At 36.3% G+C, this 15,174-nt stretch overlaps 1 protein-coding gene across 4 annotated transcripts in view; it reads left to right on the forward strand.

The window, feature by feature from the left end:
• Positions 1 to 1,682: 1,682 nt before the first annotated feature.
• Positions 1,683 to 15,174, forward strand: part of LOC134746302 (broad-complex core protein isoforms 1/2/3/4/5) — a 58,226-nt gene continuing 44,734 nt past the window's right edge. For 2 of the 4 annotated variants that reach the window (XR_010128224.1, XM_063680682.1), the window contains exon 1: positions 1,687 to 2,237. The gene's annotated coding sequence lies outside the window, so the exon portion shown is untranslated. Of the gene's footprint in view, positions 2,238 to 15,174 lie in introns of all 4 variants that reach the window. The other 2 variants (XM_063680680.1, XM_063680681.1) reach the window with 2 other exon arrangements.

Below are 15,174 nucleotides of genomic sequence, written 5' to 3' on the forward strand. Positions count from 1 at the left end.
TTTAGAAAGAGTGGCGGCGTCCTTGGTACCGTTCCAATCCCTAATATTGTTACTCCATGTTATTCTAGGTCTTCCTGTACCTCTTTTACCTTCTATTTGTATACTAAACGTTATTACAAACAAACATGCCGTGACAACTGCCTATACAATTGTCAACGCAAATCGCGTACCGGGCAAAAAACCGCATTGTTTCTACTAATAAAAACTTCTAATAAACATGCAACTAAGCTACGGGCTTCCGGCAAATAAAACATAAAAATATATCCTATTTTCATAGGGCGGGGGTGGCTAACCCCCCGGGGGTGGGTGCTTGCGCAAAAACCCAAAAACATCGAAATGAAAATGAGTGTAGCAGGGGGGTGCTCCGCTGTGTTGGTAATTCATTTTTAACATTAAGCCTGTGTGGGTTTTAAAGTACAGTCGGGACAATATGTGTTAATGCGTAATGGGATGCTGACTGTATGTGCACTTATGATGATTTAAGTTATTTACTTTTATAGTAAACGTACTTAAGACCTAATTAGTCCTTATTAATTATATTAAATAGTTATTAATTATATACTTATTGCGTGTAAAACACATACTTAATATTGAATCAGAGCGGGATCAGTTTTATAAATAGTTTAAACATGTCATCTTTTGATTTAATTATATAAGTAGATATATTTTATGGTTAACGTTGCTTTTTATTAGGGTTCAGTACCCAAAGGGTAAAAACGGGACCCTATTACTAAGACTCCGCTTTCCGTCTGTCTGTCTGTCACCAGGCTGTATCTCATGAACCGTGATAGCTAGACAGTTGAAATTTTCACAGATGATGTATTTCTGTTGCCGCTACAACAACAAATATTTACTATAAAGTACGGAACCCGCGGTGGGCGAGTCCGACTCGCACTTGTCCGGTTTATTATTTTATTTTATTATTTGATAATAGGTATTTGGTATAGTTATATCAGTCCACTCGTAATGTTTAAAACTTTTAAAATAAATGCGTTGTTAAGTCATAATTAGTTAATATACCTAAATATTTAAACAGATGACGAGGTAAAGGTAGCCAAATATATTTAGTTATTTTAGTTTGAAGTTCTAATTAGCAAACTAATATGCTTCCTAATTATTTATTGCTAAGTGCTGCCGAGTGTACCCCGCGAGTTCGCATACCCCCCACACACACCTACACGTACTAGCGAGAACATAAAACGCAATTTTGTATTAGATTTAATTTGACTCGCACACTGGCGCGTCGCTGTGTGCGTGAGGAAGTACCGCTTTCTACGCACAAATTGATTACGATCGTCGCCGAAAAGAGGAATTTGCATACACGTGGAACCTTTTTCCCTTTCTCTAAAAAAAATCAATCCATTTCCCGCGCTCATCGCTCGTGTTTTGTTTCTTAATTTGTCAGCGGGCGTCTTGGAAGCTAGTTTGTCTATGGTCATGCGTGATAGTGTAGGGCTAGTAGTATGCAGGTGGGTGCATGCCAGTGCGGCCGGGTCCGCCCGTCGCGGCGCCGCGTCGTCGAGTGAGAGCGCGATTTAAAAACTATACGAACCCGCGCAGCGAGCGCCAGCCCGTAATACCACCCCCCGCGTAATGATTTTTTGGCGATGAATTTATATTCGCGCGCGAGCGGTGCCACTTTTTCGACCCCCTAAAACCCCCTCCCCCCGCTCATTAACGCAACCCAGATATGCAATTCTGATCTTTGACGAGGAGGCTGTAGTGTCGGCGGGCGCCTCGTCGGGAGAGGTGCCCCGTTTTGTTTTTTCCCGCCCGGCTTCATTATTGATGGCATCGGGACGGTAATGCGGAAGCATGTGTGAACGTTTCATTACAAAAGGTGGACGCCGCTCGTGTTAATATTGCAGACCGGCCGGACCCGACCGGACGGGTGGACGCCTCCGCAAAAAAAAACTTTTAAAGTAAAAAAGAATAATTGGCGCAATTAGTTGTCCGGTGCTAAGATTCGATTTTTGAAATTTTGAAACTTTAAGTTTGGAACGCGTGGCGCGCAACTATCGCGTGGCTAAAGTTTCCGAAGTTCGGTAAACTTCTCACGTGTGTGCTCGGCGGACAGTTGACGGAGTTCGCTCGGACTGAATTTTCGCGTCGCGCTTTTTCGAATATTTTTTTTTTATTGGCGGGCTTTCGGCGGACATTGACTTGTGACTTTGTTGAAGTTTTTGTTGATTGTTTTTTGTTGTTATCATTTTTGGGAGTGAGCGGCTACTGCAAAGGTAAGTTACACACACTACAATAGAAAAGAGACAATCAAAACTGCTTCTATTTTTGTAACACATTGAAATTCTCACAGTATTTTGACAGAACCGGAAGTATATTTTTCTATTCACAGAAATCTTTAATCCTTTACAAGTCATAGATTTGAATATTCAACAAGTTTGCGACTTAATCTTTTTTTTTTAATTTGTCTCGCGAACAATTAGTTGACCCTTCGTAAAGATAGCTATTATTATGATAATATATGGTACTGGCCGCGAGGGACAGCGCGGCTGCAAGTGTTCCGAGACCTCCACGTTAGATGCTCCTGCATAAATAATTTAAAAGTAATAAATTAAAAAGTTGCATCGGACCGTTGACTCGCAAAATTCAAATTATCATTCGATTATTTTATATTCAGTTGATTATGATAATAATAAGCCGATATGATTTTCTTCAAATATCTTGCAGAATATTGTATGCACTTTGGTAATGATATTACACGATAGATTAGATACCTACTAAAGTTATGAATTCTATTCTAGCATTTTTTTATAATTGGCCAGGTATGGTTTAAAATATAATTATTTAGATATTCAGATAATCACATTATTTATTAATCAATGACGTTAATATTAAATTGAATTTGTAAATAAAAACCATAAAACCAACTTTTAAACTTAGTTAACCAAAATATAATTATGTTTATCATACTATATATATACATATATACAACACAACACAAGCTTTAGCTTAGTCAAATTATATATAATTTGACTAAGTCCCACGGTAAGCTCAATAAAGCTTGTGTTGTGGGTAATTAGACAACGATATATATAATATATAAATACTTAAATACATAGAAAACATCCATGACTCACATGTTTAAAAATACACTTCAATAATAAAAAAGGATAAGTACGGAAACATTGTCCATATTAATTAAAAATAAACGCCCGACACATGCGTATATTTCCCCGCACAATCACATTCGCGCGTTTCGCGCGCAATCCGCGAGCACATTTCTGCAGACTCCAGCTTGCAGCGCGCTGCCCGTTGCAGCCCCGTTGTCGCCTTAGCCTAAATTCCTTTTTTGAATTTCGTATCTATTCTTCGGTCGTTTTGTTTGCAGTTGGGAGCCTGTTTGAGAGACTAGTTTTGATTTTAGAATCGTTAGTAGTGATGGACGGTAAATGTTGTTTTTGTAATAGTTTAACTAGGTACCTAATTATATGTGTATTAGTGTGTAGCCTACAGTGTAGGTGCGTATTTTCAGATATTGTTAGAATAAGCTTTATTTGTAACATTTAAAAGGTAAATATTTCTAAGCCCCTTTTTTAGGTAAATGTCGTAAAAAAGGTTTGAAGAGCATTAAAAAGTCTTAGTTTCCTGTAAAATAGTTGTAGTCCAGTTTAGTGCCGCCGCTAAGCGGCGCGCTTCCTAGGAAATTAGCAAGTTGCCGAATCGCATCCAGACTCGCATCGATTCAGCATCCGTCCCAGACTAGAAAAAAGTAAAAAACGGTGACAGACTCATTCCGCCGCCGTCTCCTTTCTAATCGCGCCCCCACACGCACGCGCGAGTTTTTAATTGCACCCCCACCCTCACCCCGGAAAAAAGGGCCCGAGCACACGATGGATTAGCATACAGCCTCGCAGAGAAACGGTGAGCGCACCCCTTCAGTTTTTGCTGCCATATTTTTTCGCGGTATTTCGGCGGGGGGCTGCGTAAGCGCCGAAACGTTAGTCGGCAGCGGCCGGCACTATGTGCAACACCTGCACGCGCGCAGTCAAACGTAGTAACACCAGTGGTCAGTGCGTGAGTGGATTGTTTTTTTTAAAAAAGGTGAGTCTCTAGGCTAAGTTTATCAGCCTAGCCAAATTCGCGATAGCTGGGAGCAAGGTCGCCTGATAAAAATTATTTGCACAAAAATGGATAACCTCATTTCGGGACAACGCCGCGTTGTGCTAGAACAGTGACTATTTTTTTAATCGCTACTTTTATCAGTTGCGATTAGAGCTATGAAACTGGCTATTGCAAAAAAATCTATCTCTTTCTAGAGCACCAATTAAGAGCGTAACAAACTAACAGTTCATAACTCGAGTCGCGAGTTTACTCAGTGTCTATGTGAATCTCAACGAGTAATAACATGTATAAAATATTGAAGTAATGTATTTTGGTTTAAGTTTTTTTACTAAACTTTATCGGTGAAAAAGGACAGTATCGAGTCATTCGCGAGTGTACGGTGAACTGAAAAATGTGGCTGAGAAAATTGTGTTACGTGTTAAAAAAATAGACGGTGTAGTTTATAGGTACTCCACAAAAAAAAAGGTAAACACAACTCTATCAGTCCATGCCACTTTCATTTTCGGGCAGCCTAAAAAAAATTGTCAAAAATATTTATCAGTTCATAATTCTATTTCGTTGGATTTTAAACGGAGAGGTTGGCCGGTTAGATGTTTTTTTTTCTGCAAATTAGTTTAAATCGAAATTGACGTTTCAAATTCGAATCCTGTTGAAAAAACCGTTAAACACGTGTGACAAGTTTCAAGTTTTATAGTTAAATATCACTCTACTTACTCTATTTACTGCTAATTTTATATTTCACTTGGACTTTTATTAATTACTTACTTTAAAATATTGTAACTAGAACGCAACATATCACTAAATATACAACATACCTATTGTACAAAAATAGTTAGGAGGTAAATCAGCCAAATTACGTAATACCTATTAGTTAATAACTTTAATCCTAGTAACAGCCTTAAACTTTCCGTAATTTTAAATACACTTTACATTTTATATGTTAACCAAAATAACTTTAAAAATAAATTTAAGTGGAAAAATTACTGCCTTGGGTGAGACTTGAATCCAGAGGCCGTGAGTTAAAGTCTCACCCAAGGCAGTAATTTTTCCACTTATAAATTTATTCTAAGCTTAATAGCATCGATCGCAGACGTTTCTGCTTGTTAATAATTAACTTTAAAAATAGGCCAAACTTCTTACTTAATTAAATAAAGTAATTATTAACCTGCAGGTTTACATTATAGTTGTAAAAATCTCAGTGAACTAGTTACTGTAAAATAAACTAAAAATTAAAAAGTTGTACAGCATTTTTGCCTTTAAAAATTATATTTCATTAAAATACAGACTTTATATTACCTATATAACAGACTTGCGATCTGAACCTTCAGCTGTCATCCTAATTTAATTCAATGATCACGTCGAGCTTAGCGCCACTTGCACCATCCCACTAACCCGGGGTTAACCGGTTAAACCTTTAACCCAGTGTCAAGTTGTACTGGTAACCATGATAACTCCCTTACCTAACCGGTTAACCCCGGGTTAGTAGGTTCGTGCAAGTGGCTCTTAGAGTATTTACTTAAGATATATTTTTAAGAAAAATATTTTTTATTAAACTTTAGGAACAAAAACTAGGCACATGTCATCATATTTTATATAGGTACTAATGTTTATGTTTATATAAAAATCGTAGAAAAGTCAACATTAAAATAAGTTTTCCGTGTATTTACGTTGGATTCCGTAGTGTCTGAGAAATACCTAATATAGTTTATTCTAAGAAGTTATACGAACATAAATTTTATCAGAAGGCGTAGAGTTCACGGAGTTCAACGTTGTAAAAATGACACAAATGTTATTTTAAGTAGGTATATTTGAGACTTCACTAATAAATAGTATAGGTATAGTCTGTGAAAACACGTAAGTGGCTAGCAGGTATTTTACTCACGAAAGGTTTCATACTTACTTATTTTCACAACAGAAGCAAACGTCATTATTTAAACCATAACTCATTTTGCGCAATTATTTCCTAAAAAATACTTGTAATCTAGACCAAAAAGAATCTACGGCTAAAAACCAACTTCCTTGATTTTATGATCTTTTTCGGCAATTTTACACTTCACCTAGTTCTTGAACCTATGGAGGAACCTGGTCTTCAGCAGAAGGACATGATGCCACGATCCTCAGTATTGAGGGACCGACTGAAGAAGAAGTTCTTGAAAGCAAATGAAAACATCCTGATGTGTGGCTCTTATATTAAATTCGATATTAAGAACGGCTCAAATTAATGAGAATGGGATCAATTGTGAAGTACCTATACCATTATATAAACAATAAATAATTTTCTATGTTGGTTCACTCCGTTATTCGAGAAATCGGGGAAGATAAATATTTCGGTGAATTTATAATCCTTCTTGAAGTCTGTTAAACATCTTCCGCGAACGTTTAATGTTTAATAAGAGCAGTAGCAAATGTTTTATATTTTTACTTAAATCTAAACCCAGCTCAGGTTTCCCGCGAAGTATAACTAACTCGAGAAAATATTATTGGTTTGAGTACGAGACTTTCAGCTATGGAAATAAGACTGGAATATTGTAAAAAAATACATTTCTTTTGGCGTCAGTAAATGTTTGAGATACTTTACCTATCTTACAAAGTTTTTTACTTGTATATCTTATAAATAAATGACGACCGGTCGACTCGTGGGTAGTGACCCTGCCTGTGAAGCCGATGGTCCTGGGTTCTAATCCCGGTAAGGGCATTTGTGTGATGAGATGAGCACAGATATTTGTTCCTGAGTCATGGATGTTTTCTATGTATTTAAGTATTTGTATATTATATATATCGTTGTCTGAGTACCCACAACACAAGCCTCCTTGGGCTTACCGTGGGACGTAGTCAATCTGTGTAAGATTTTTTTATTTATAAATACAAGATCAGTAGATACACGCAATATATACTTACAGCGAAAATAAAATAGATATACAAATATGTAGGAAAACCATTTATTCAATAAGTGTATGTGTTATACCGATTTGCTAATTAGGAATATTTTAAAGTTGAAGTTATAGATATAGATATTTACCATAAAATAGGTCGCAATGCTACTTTTCATTATCAATGCTTCTATTTTGTTTTTCACACTATTTCCTATATTAGTAGCCTGGTGCCATATAATCAAAGTAGGCTCTAAGTAGTCGACAAAATAATATGGCCCACTGACTATCAGTCCGCCGGACGATATTGGCCTGTCAGTTAGAACAAAAAATTGACATTTCCGAACAACTGACATGCCGATATCGTCCGGCGGACTGATAGTCAGTGGGCCCCTTTACTCGAATCGACCCCACGACAAGCTCAATAGCTCAAGCATATTAGGTCCATTGACAGTTATTTTTGCAGCATTTTTAAAAGGGTACTAAATATCAATATTTATTTGTTTTTCGACCAATTACAAAACGTTAATTCTATGCACACAATAAACTTCAAGGAAGCGCAAGTCACAGAGAAATCATATTAAATCACATATACAATCGGGTCTAACGCGACTTTCGACACAGGTTTCACTGGTCGTGGTCGCGGCTAACAAACGTCCCAGCAAAATGTCAAAACACAGAAATAGAGAAATGTATCGTCGCTATACTTACTCAACCTCATATCTGCAACAATCATTTGATGGAAATCGCTTTTCTTTCATTCGGAATACGGGTGTTTTTGTCATCAAACGAGTGTTGCAGATACGAGGTTGAGTAAGTATAGCGGCGGTATGAAATCCGGCATTGCTAGTTAAACGCATTGGCTAGACAAGCTTGCGCACGCGCACCGCTACGCGTCTACGCATCGTAGTGCACTCTACGCATTCGTAGGCCCTCATAGACAAGATTACTATTTTCATGTGTAACTACATCTCGCAGTTATAGTAATGCTAAACAAAATGGTGTTAATAATATTTGAGTTAAAGTCTAACAGGTACTTATGTCATGTGCTTTAAAGAAATAGAAGATAACATAACCAACGCTGTTATAATATTTTTAGCTTTAATTTAGTATAATTAGTTGTAAGTCACGAGCAATGGATTGTCTTGTCAGTTGCTTTATGTCTTATTTTTTTATTCAGTTCAATTCTTTAACCTGTGGAGCGCCCATTAGTGATTCACTACATATGAAATAGTAAATATATGTGACGTCCCACGGTAAAGGTACCTTATGGCATTTGGAGCTTACGCTATTATTAACGCCGCTCCAATTAATATTGGATGGCGCTTACGTCGCATATCACACATATCTTTACTATTTCATAATATATCTAGTGAATCTCTAATTCATTTCTCGAATCGCGACGCTAGTGTCTCATGACGTGTCATACTAACTCCATTCTAATTTGATACTGGGGCTTAAGAGTCCCCGGCAAGCTCGATTCTCCATACAAAAGGAATTACGCTCTCATTTTAAAACGACCAGCTAGAATTCTCGGAAACTTCTTACCTACAATAGGATAGTTTATGTAGCTTCAGATACCATAGTTAAAAAAATATAATTTAAGTTTTTCATACCAAATTTGTTTTTGCTCTATTTCGTTTGTTTTGTAAACTGGAGCTATGTAAACTAATTACAGGTCTAGATATACCTCATGTCATTGTATGTGCAAACATTACAATCCAACACGTAGTTTTAAAATGAAAACGAAACTCTGTTTGTACGGGAAGGTGAAATTCGGCCGAGCTTGCTGGGGACTCTTAAGTTTTGGCCTTTGGCACAGGTACCTTATTTCAGCTTATAACCTGAGTCTCATCCGCTGAAATGCCTATCCGTCTATGTGGCATTTATAAAAATTATTTACAACATAAAAATGAAACCCCGCTCGCTAAGCACACATTTGCAATCGCGTTTTTATCGGCCCCAGCCGTTGAACCTAGATAACGGCTAGGCTGACGGCCTAGGGATCTAAATTCTAACGAACTTGCAGAAAAATATTTATATGAGTTTCCAAGTAACCAACGTGGTAGCTGGGCCATTCTACTTTTGGTACATACGTTATTGAGACTTTTCTGTAAAATGCTTAGCCATTACTTTAATTTTCGGTTTTCTGATGGAGAAAGACTTATTAGCTATCAATCCCGATAGCTTTGTCCAATAAATAACTACTGTAAATATTCTTAATCGCAGTAACTCAGTAGTCCTTGATTATCTCCCAATTTATATAAAAATACCTACCCGGGTCCTACCCGGGTGTCATGTACTGACTACATTCTACATACTAACATCTTCTGTAATGAACATGACTTTTAATGTGAAACAAATGAAATGAAATGAAATAAGGCATTTGCCACTGCGTTACCATCTTTTTACATTAATCAATATGAATATATGAATTTCGGCCAACAAATTCCTGTTATTTGGTTCAGGTACAATTTGAGAATACAATTTTTATACACAAATTCCATATCTATCATACTTTTTTCTGGCAATAGATTAATGACCATGAAAAAGTAGAATGACGCCGCTGCGAGTTATAGGAAAAATTTAGGGAAGACGATGTAAGGTAGGCGGTCAACTTTAAACTTATTCATGGACAGAAAATACATTGTCAACTTAGGTGACATGCGACAACCGAGACAGTGACAATGCAAACACTTAAGGTAACGTTCGGATTCAACACCAACATTGCTGCTATAGATGTAAAAAATCGGGGCAGAAATATCAGTTTGAAATTTGCAGCAGCAATGTAGTTGGCAGCTATGGCGCGTTGCAGTACTGCTGCAGTATTGCAGCCGACTGCATTGCTGCAGGAAACGTTCAAAGGTCATTTTATCTTGAAATTATTATTTGATATACCTATTGATTCTTGCATCTTACCTTCACTTACCTATGCATCCCAAACTTGGATTTTTAACAGACAAACCAGAAACAAAATATTAACAACCCAAAGAGCCATGGAACGGAGCATTCTGAATCTAAAATTGAGACACAGAAAGAGAAGCACAGACATAAGAAAAACAACTAAGTTGATTGATGCTCTAGAGCACAGCAAAAGATTAAAATGGAAGTGGGCCGGTCATATTGCCCGTATGAACGAGGACAGGTGGGCCAAACAGATAACTTCATGGAAGGGACCTGCAGGCAAGAGACCCAGAGGCAGACCTGCGGAGAGATGGCTCGATGAGATTTTAAAAGCAGCAGGAAAAAATTGGACAGACAAAGCGAATGACAGATCTATGTGGAGAAAAATGGAGGAGGCCTTTACTCTATAAAGAGGTCCTTGATAAAAATATTATTATTATTTATGTTATTTATTAATTTTAATTTTAATCACAATATAATTGTAAATCAAATTATTATTAAGGAAATAAAGAGGCTTAATTATTATTATTATACCTATTGATTACATGAAATTTTAAAATTGGACATCAATTTGTTATATTGGCCATTTTACCAGGAAATTTGTACAAGTATAAATATATAATATATTCATATTTGGGGCTAAACAAATGTCATCGTCTTTGGCTTATCTATTTCTTAATAAGACGAATTTAGTAACATATTAGGGAAACTAGACGTCATAGAAACCTAAATAACTTCAGAGGATAAATTACAAACAAAATTCTGGAATATAGAATAACTGGACTAATATACGTAAATAAATGATTATAGCAAGTTTCCTTGTTATGCCATTTTTATCAGTGAACAACCTAAAATTAGTTATTTTATTGGTAACATAGAAAAAGTGAAGTACAGCAGAACTCAGAAGTGTTTATTCATCTTCTAAAAATAGACATACAAATTTATATAGCCGTTCATACAAATTTGTCAGTAAAAAAGGCGCGATATTCAAATTTTCTATGGGACGATTTTTTTATTTTTTATTTGCCGCGTTTTTCTCCTGACGGAATGGCTTGATAGGCTATAATGCATTCTGTACTACTAGGCTTATTGTACTGGCACTTCCTGCTTTTCTTTAGACCATTATACGTGAGAAATTGGGATTGCAGCAGTATTGCAGCGCGACATTACTGCCGACTGCATTGCTACCACAAATGTCAAAATTGTCAAATTTTTTATTTGAAAGAAAGAAAGAAAATACATTTATTTGACGCCACAACATAGTACATAAAAAAGAAAAGCATGCAGACAAAAAACATTTGGACGCCAAAAAGGATCCCCACTCAGCATAGTGCCGCGGCAAACCGTGGCGCTGGTTTTCTGTGGGGACCTGGCTTAATCTAAAAATAATGGCGACACGTACGCCAACGACACACAAATAAATTTACATTGACATAAAAATACAAACATTATTAAACATAGAAAATTAAGACAAACAAAATATTAACTACCGTCTTTTTTAAATCTATTTATTACGAAGTTACAGAAAAAAAAGAGCCAAAACAAACTAAACTTAAGACTAAAACTAAAACAAATCATCAAATTGCCGCGGAAATGTATTTGCGGCAGCAATGCAGTCGTAATGTAGCGCTGCAATACTGCTCCAATAATGATGGTGCACTCTAAATCTGAACGGTACCTTTATTTCACTCCATTCACCGCGACAGTTCATGATTTCATTGTGTCTATCGCCTAACCGTTACACTTTCAATAATATGAACATATATCCTCGCATTTTACATATACATTGAACATTAATAAGTACACATTTTATTTACTATAGTAAGTAGAGTTAGACCAAGATAAGTCTGCAACGATTTTGATAGCACACACAGTGCAAGTGTTATTTTAAACGTACATATGAATAAATGTATTTTGTATAGGCTTGTCTAGTAAAAAAAAAATTATACTATATGTGGTATTTTATATAAAATGGGACCTTATTGTCGATGGCTCTTACGCCGTTATAAACGATGCTCCGATATAAATACAATGCCGCGCGACCCTGTGCGGCGTAAGCGCCATCGACAATAAGGTCGCTTTTCATAGAAAATGCCCCATATTATTACTTATTACCTAATTAAAAAAATTAAAAAATAGCCAAGTAGTATTTGCCACCAAAAGTAGCTAATATGATGTACTTACACTTATACCTAATTGACGGTAAGAACAATCATTGCTTATATTTTACAAAAGGTCGTAAGAGTCACAGTTTTATTTAACAACTCTTCCTTTTTGTAAATAAAGCAGAATCTGCCCTACCGCCTTGACCAGGTGTCGAGATTCCTATTACATTAAATACTAAATGAGTCCAATTACTTTCTAGGACTCTATCTTATAGACTTATGATATGCTTATAGAACTTTATTTTGTGTCATTAAAAATTAATTATCTAAATTTTAGAAATCATTTAAAAAAACAGTTTCTTTTTATTTAACGACAAACAGATGATGTTTAAAAACCAGTAAATATACAGCCTAAAAAAACTAAACAGAGCATACAAAATTTAATTTTTTGTCAAAAAACACTAATAAATTATTGACAATATTTTGTGGTCATCGATAATTCCATTCAACAAATTATTTAATTATGAACTGAAATAGATATCATACACTAAAGAAAAAGTGACCAAGTGGTCGGGTGCTCTAGTGGTCAGGACGTTAGCCGCGTCAAGCTGAAGAAGCCTCGGCCACCGGTGGACTTGGTCACTTTTTTCAGTATATGATATGTATTTCAGTTTATATGTAGTGCTACTTAAAAAACACAAATCATAATATTTCATAAACATAATTTGATTTGTTCCCTAGTTGGAAATTATTTCATTAACAAATACCAGCAAAAACTTTAGGTTAAATTTTAACCTTGGTTTTGAGTACTCAATAATAGTTTGCGGCAAAGATAGATATAACTCCGTAATAGATGGATACAGTCTAAGGAAAAAACGTGCCTCGAAATTCACGAAAATTTGATTCTCGATCAGATGGCGCCACTAGTTTTGGCCTACACTCGTATAGAGGGCGTTGACTGTTTCGTTTGTTATTTATAATTTTAACGCATACCAGTGAAAGAACATGGGTCAAAAACATATAAAAATAATTAATGCAAATAAAAAAATCATTTATCCATATTTAAATACATTTTATCGTATTTTTATAAATATTTATTTTTAGTTTTAAAGTGTGTCGACAGATGGCAGTGAATTTACTGGGGTTACAAAATTTACTATGACAGTACCGCTCTAGTATAAGTTACTCTATGGTTTGCGGTCATTAGTAGACACTTTTGTGCGCGTATACCCATTATCACATCGAGCGCTAGACATTCTGACGCACTACAGGATACGAAGCGAAAAACAGCACATTTAATAAACGCAGCTAAATAGTTATTAGGTATAGTTAATTAATTTAAATTAAACTATGTTAACGTATAATATATAAGGGCGAATCAGCTTTTGAACCGTGTCCACGCATGTAGGGGTAGACGAGAAGATCTTGGGGTCGTGGATGAGGTGAGTTAATGACACTCGTAGTCCAGTACATGCACGTATAATAAACTTTGTGATACAGAGGTGTTAAGTTATCACTGTAAGCGGACGGGCTCGACCGTCCGTCGCAAGATTGCTGAGATGCTGAGAGAATGGCCGATGCCGGCCCCGCTGCCCCGCGCCCCGCACCATGCATTGCGTCGGCGACGGCTCCCGAAGATGCCCGAACAAAGACGAGGCGTTAACAACCGACAGTTTTAACGTCTCTCGCGTTACCAAAAATGTCTAAGTTACCAAGTACCCTTCAAATATGAATATTACACGTTACATCAATTTTAATAGATCAGCGCATTAAAGGACTCTAATTACGAATTTCAATTATTTTTAATTTGATCGCCAATAAGTTCTAGGAAACAAACAATAGCTCTAGGTTTAGTGAAGTCATCGCTTGTGTCGTAGCTACTAGCTATGCGGTTAGTCTTAAGACTAAAGTGGAGGACCCGTGCGAAATTTTCCTCTGGATATTAACATTATTGAAAATATTTTGATACAATTTGTTGTACAACTTTAGCCATGCCCCTACGTTTAATTATTATAAGAGTATCGAGCATTTAAAAAATTTGAGTTTTGAATGATTCACGGTTAGTTTCACTAGTTTCGGGAGCTCACAAATAATACAAAAGGTAATCACGGTCTATATCCCGGTCATAAGTCATTTAAAAAATTGTATGAAATCGGTTTTTCGCTCCTAATTTTCACAACAATCAAAAAATCGAAAAAAGGCAAACGTAGGGGCACTATGGTTAATATACGTCAAATTATGTAAAAACTATTTTTCATAATGTCAAAATCCAGAGAGGATAATGGGGACTACTTTTTATGAAGAAGCGGCCGTCCCCTTTCCTCTTAAGACTGCGTCAACCGTCCAGTGGCGCCCTCATTAGGAGAATTCTGTTTTTTGATAAACCAATTGATTTCATTATAAATCAGTATATTAATGTTCTTTTGGTTATCGTCACAAAGTTTTAATTTGCTTATTTCTTGCTTTATCGACTAAACGGCAAATGGGGCCACATTTTTCTGTTTAGGTGTTAAAGTCAAAAGCAAGTAATACAAAACTATATCACATATATCAAAAATTAGGGAATAAGTAGGACAACAATATTAATACTAATTTATACAGCAATTAAATGTTTTATTAGAAAACACAATTCTCCTAATGAGGGCGCCACTGGACGGTCGACGCCAAGGGCCTGACACTCTTTGATAGAGAAAGATAGTCTTATTGCGATTCTTATAAGGGGCAAGAGAAAAATAGTGCCATGCTTTGTCCTTATCACCGACCGGGTTTTTTTTCATGGTCGGGTTATGGCAGCATAGGTAGGAGGCGATGGCGAAATACCAAAATTTATAAGTGAAAGAGAAAAAGGATTATGCTGCCATACATTAACCTGTCAATACATGAGTATGTCTTTCTCTTACCCCTGGTCGCTCGTTTTTATGACTATAACTACTATACTATGTCTATGGTCGACGCAGTCTTAAGGTGACGTTCGGATGTCTATTGCAGCTACATTACTGTTGCTAGATATATCTGTCAATTTCCTTGATAAATTGAGTGATGGAATTAACGTCATAATCGCGGCAGTAATGCGGCTGCAGTTGACATCCGAACGTCACATTTAGAGCGTTTTCACATTGTGTGATCCGATATCGGATATCGGAAGGAAGTAAAATGTTAGATATATGAGTTTCTTTGTATTTATGGCAATGGCACTCTCCTGCAGCTGTTTT

The sequence above is a fragment of the Cydia strobilella genome, chromosome 12 (genome assembly GCF_947568885.1).
Source record: "Cydia strobilella chromosome 12, ilCydStro3.1, whole genome shotgun sequence".
NCBI classification, from domain to species: Eukaryota; Metazoa; Arthropoda; class Insecta; order Lepidoptera; family Tortricidae; genus Cydia; species Cydia strobilella.